This window comes from Lipotes vexillifer, unplaced genomic scaffold, assembly GCF_000442215.2.
Source record: "Lipotes vexillifer unplaced genomic scaffold, Lipotes_vexillifer_v1.1 scaffold799, whole genome shotgun sequence".
NCBI lineage: Eukaryota > Metazoa > Chordata > Mammalia > Artiodactyla > Lipotidae > Lipotes > Lipotes vexillifer.
In genome coordinates this window covers 92,261-97,147 of record NW_006787679.1, presented here as the reverse complement: position 1 = coordinate 97,147, position 4,887 = coordinate 92,261, and the positions used below count along the sequence as shown (strand labels likewise).

The window sequence follows — 4,887 nt, the reverse complement described above, 5'->3', positions numbered from 1 at the left end:
GGGATCTTCCCGGACCGGGGCACGAACCCGTGTCCCCTGCATCGGCAGGTGGACTCTCAGCCACTGTGCCACCAGGGAAGCCCAACCTCATTTTTTTCAGAATATTGATAATAATGTCAACTAGAATTACATTTGACTTGAATTAAAAGACACAACAAAAAAGTTAATGATACGAGAAAATCTCTAGGAAAAGTACATGTGATGATCAATTATAGGCACTACTTATTTTATTGCATTTCACCTTACTGTACTTTGCCAATACTGTGTTTCTTACAAATTGAAGATCTGTGGCAACTCTGAATTATTAGATGATGGTTAGCATTTTTGAGCAATAAAGTAATTTTTAATTAAGGTATGTACATTGTTTTTTTAGACATAATGCTATTTCATACTTAACAGACTACTGTATAGTGTAAACATGACTTTTATATGCACTGAGAAATCAAAAAAAATTTGTGTGACTTGCTTTATTGTGATGTTTGCTTTATTGTAGAAGTCTGGAACCAAACTCGCATTATCTCCAAGGTAAGCCTGTATCTCTGACGGAAATTTTTAAAAATCAGAATAAAGAAATGATAGTGCCCTTTGTTCTTTTAGAGAAAATTATATAATACAATGTGAAAGTAAATGTGTTACTTACCTGCATTAAATCTGTAAGAAACACATTCTTAGAGGATGTATTTTTTTTCCAACAAGCCTAACACATTACACAGAATTTGATATGACATAACAAGTCCATCCAGGCCTAGGCTTATTCAGCTAAACATGACTTTTAGGGTTACCTGAACTAAACAAAATCCTCAGACAGCTTAAATGATACAAAACATAGAAGCAAGAGAGGTTTGATAGTTCAACTGAGTTAGAAACAAACATTTTAAAAAAACCCAAATATACACGTCATTGAATAATGATAACTTCTTTATAATCAATTTAGGTCTGTAACAGATACAAATGACACTGATGATATGAACATGAATAAAATTAAAAGCCCATAGTTATTTTCATTAGCTGTCCATAAGGCATTTAACCATTAAAATTTATGGAGACTCTATCCTGAAAAGCTTTCTAGATTTTCCTTAGAAAAATGGCCAATATTTTCTCCCATCAATGCAGAGTTAATTTTAGAACATAAGATTTATGGAACAATGACCAAATTCTGAGGGAAAACCAAAGTGGAGATTCAGTTTTACAAAAGTAAGAGGTTATTCTGGGCTTTATTTTCAATTAAAAGAAACATGAAATCATGAAGTAAGCAGAAAAACAATTCATTAACTTGCCTCAACTGCTTATTTTACTATGAACCTCAGCTCACCTAGGGATACCTCAGTAGTATGAGAATTAATAAGAGAAGGAATAACAGAATGATCTTTTTTTTTGCAAGATACCTGAGGACAACACATCAAGCATTTCCATTAATCCTGTCACCTTTATTGTAACAGGACTGCATGAAGACAGCCAAGAGAATACAGGCACACCTCGTTTTATTGCGCTTTGCAGATATTGCATTTTTTTTTAACAAATTGAAGGCCTGTGGCAACCCTGCATCAAGGAAGCCTACTGGCACCAGTTTTCCAACAGCATTTGCTCACTTCCATTCTCTGTGTTACATTTTGGTAATTCAAAATATTTCAAACTTTTTCATTATTATTATATTTGTTATGGTGATCTGTGATCAGTGATCTTTGATGTTACTACTATGACTTGCTGAAGCCTCAGATGATGGTTAGCATTTTTTTTAACAATAAAGCATTTTTAATTAAGGTATGTACATTGTTTTTCCAGACATAATACTATTGCACACTTAACAGACTACAATATAGGATAAACTTTTTTTTTAAACATAACTTTTATATGCACTGCGAAACCAAAAAATTCGTGTGACTTGCTTTATTGCAATATTCACTTTATTGCGGTGGTCTGGAACCGAACCTGCAATATCTTCCAGGCATGCCTGCATAAGAAACATCTATAAGCATGATAATCTTCAGTCCATATATGTATCAATTTATTGTTCCGCTGCTTGTGCTCATGTTTGTTATCATTAATCTCCTCTGATGCGATGTCAGCATCATGAAAGAAAGAGTTTAGGGTGAGAAGAGCTATTACTGAAAGGATAAGTTTCTCTGGTCAAACATTTAAAACAATGAAATAGCAAACCAAGCAGTATTTTCAAGGCTGCCTGTTTAAAGGATTTCTTAGCCATTCAAAACAACTAGTTATCCTTATTTTGGCAATAAAACTTTGAAATAAAGAATATAATATTATTACAGATTACAAAAATGCCAGATCAGATGTGACTACTGTATTCAGAATACCTCTGCTAAGTCTTTATATTTTGTTTAGTGTTGCTTACACTAAGTAAATGATAGAAAGGTTTACACAAAGTAAATAATAATATTTTTTTTAATAAGCATTCCTATGACCTTTGAAGTTTGTGGTTTCTTCTGTCTCACAAACTAACAGTAAGCTTCTTTGGGGCAAGAGCTACAAAATCCATCTATTTCCATGAATTTTCTGAATGAGGTATTTCATTAAATTTTGTATCCCGGCCGCTTATCATAGACCAGGTACAGATAAATACTACAAAAAATACTGCATATATAGAATGAATAATTTCTTACAACACATACAGTTGTAGCCTCACTTCAGTCTCAATCCCATTTTCCACCTTGCCAATGGACACATTTTTTTTCTGAAAGCACCACTTTGTTACTGCCATGCCACAAACCCTTTCATGGCTTTGCATTGTCATTTGGATAAAATAAAAACTCCTTAGGACAAAATCCTCTTGATCTGGCTCCAGACTACCACTTTTACATCTGGCCTTCTACCTCCACCTCTCCCATAACCTCCCAGGCATAGGAACTGGCGTTCTGCTGCCTCCAAGCCTGGACATGCAGAGTTCCCTACATTTGGACGGCCCTTCCCCCAACACTCCTCCTTTGACCTGTCTAAATGCCACCTACTCTAAGAAGCCTCTGCCTAACTCCCATCTTGGTTAGCTGGCCTCCCCACACAGTACTTCTAGGAAAGAACAGAAATTTGCTTCTCTGAGAACAGTGGTTATCAAGTAGGACAGAAAACTCTAGTGTAAGTTGGAGGGGGTAATTTCTGGGGTTAGGATGATCAAAGGAACATGTGAATTTGGATAAAATTTAAGAGCCTCTACAAACATTAGAAATACCTAATTTTTTAATTTGGGGATTTATGAAGGTCACAGGTTATATTCCTTGTGAAAATCTAGGGTGTGAAATACTATTATAATGCCTATATCTTTCTCATATTCTAGCTGACTCTGTACCATATTAATAACAATAATGTAAATACAAAACAGTCTACTAAAACAATATCCAATATTAACATGTGTTTATAAATTTCTGTCCCCTCAGAAGTAACTCTCTCTAACACTGTTTGGATTTGAGTGTATTATTCATGTCATGTATCTTAATTAACTTTAATACCTTTTCCCAAGTGGAATGATAGTATACTAAATTTTGTTGGTATAGGATGTGTTCTGTGAGAACTGAAAGCTGATAGACACACAGGTCACCGTAGAATTACTATTCTTGGTCTCAACTTCATTAGGATTTAGTAGAGACTCTAGGAGTCAAAAGCAAATGTAGGGAGACAGAAGGATAAAAGGAAATCAAAGGAGCTCTGATTGGGATAGTATAAAGGGAGGTTGGGACAAAAATATCTAGAAGACAGATTTTAAGCAGTAGAGATTCTCCTGCTAACCTTGCAGAAGCAAACATGTGAACTGCCTAGGGAGGAGGTCATGTGGCAAGGACCTGAGGGCTTCTAGGAGCTGAAGGCACTCCCCAGGAAACATCAAACAAGAAAGCAAGAATGTCAGTCCTACATCCACAAGGAAGTGAATATTGCTAACAACCAGTTAACTTGTAAGAGAACCTTAAGCCTGAGGCAAGATCACAGGCCCAGCTGAAATCTTGATTTTAGTATGTGAAACATTGATCAGAGATCTCAGCTAAGCTGTGTTTTGACTCCTGAACCACAGAAACTATGAGATAGTATATTTGCATTGTTTTAAGCCACTGACCTTTTGGTAATTTGTGAAATAGAAACAGGAAATGAATTCATCATACTTTTTTTTTTTTGCGGTACGCGGGCCTCTCACCGTTGTGACCTCTCCTGTTGTGGAGTACAGGCTCAGCGGCCATGGCTCACGGTAGCCGCTCCGAAGCATGTGGGATCTTCCCGGACTGGGGCACGAACCCATGTCCCCTGCATTGGCAGGCGGACTCTCAACCACTGCGCCACCAGGGAAGCCCTCATCATACTTTAAAAGCAAGAAAATATTGCTCTTACATCTGTCTACTTACAAATATCATCTACATTTTACATCCAACATTTGTTTTTCAAACAATGCATTATCTTTTATTTGTCATCTAACAAAAGATTCCACTTTCATGAAATCTGTAAACTTCAAATTTATTATAAAAGCATTTTATCTCTGAGCTTAAATTTAATTTGAAATATATCTGAAAGAGAAAACTAAATCTAAAAGAATATTTCCCTAACTTTTTGGAATCATATATTAAAATCTTACAATTCTAGAAAATATTTATCATATTCCATACTTCAATTAAAAAATAAACATTTAACATGATTATATCTCTTTCAGTATTATATTAATCACTAAAATATATCATACTAAGAAATATATCACAATGTGGGAGCATACTTACTCCCTGTGCTCATTTAATCCTAACCATAACCACATATTTTCATACAATGTGTAATATGTAGAGAAAAAAGAGACCAATTTCACAATCAAAAAAGTTATATAAAATTATATAGTAATTTCTCCAACATAACAATATGTTTTCATAGCTAAATCTGTCATCTAGTAAACTGAGGGAAAGA

At 35.0% G+C, this 4,887-nt stretch overlaps 1 protein-coding gene across 2 annotated transcripts in view; it reads right to left on the bottom strand.

The window, feature by feature from the left end:
- Window positions 1–4,887, bottom strand: part of TDRD3 (tudor domain containing 3) — a 113,284-nt gene that overhangs the window by 52,204 nt on the left and 56,193 nt on the right. The window lies entirely within an intron of this gene.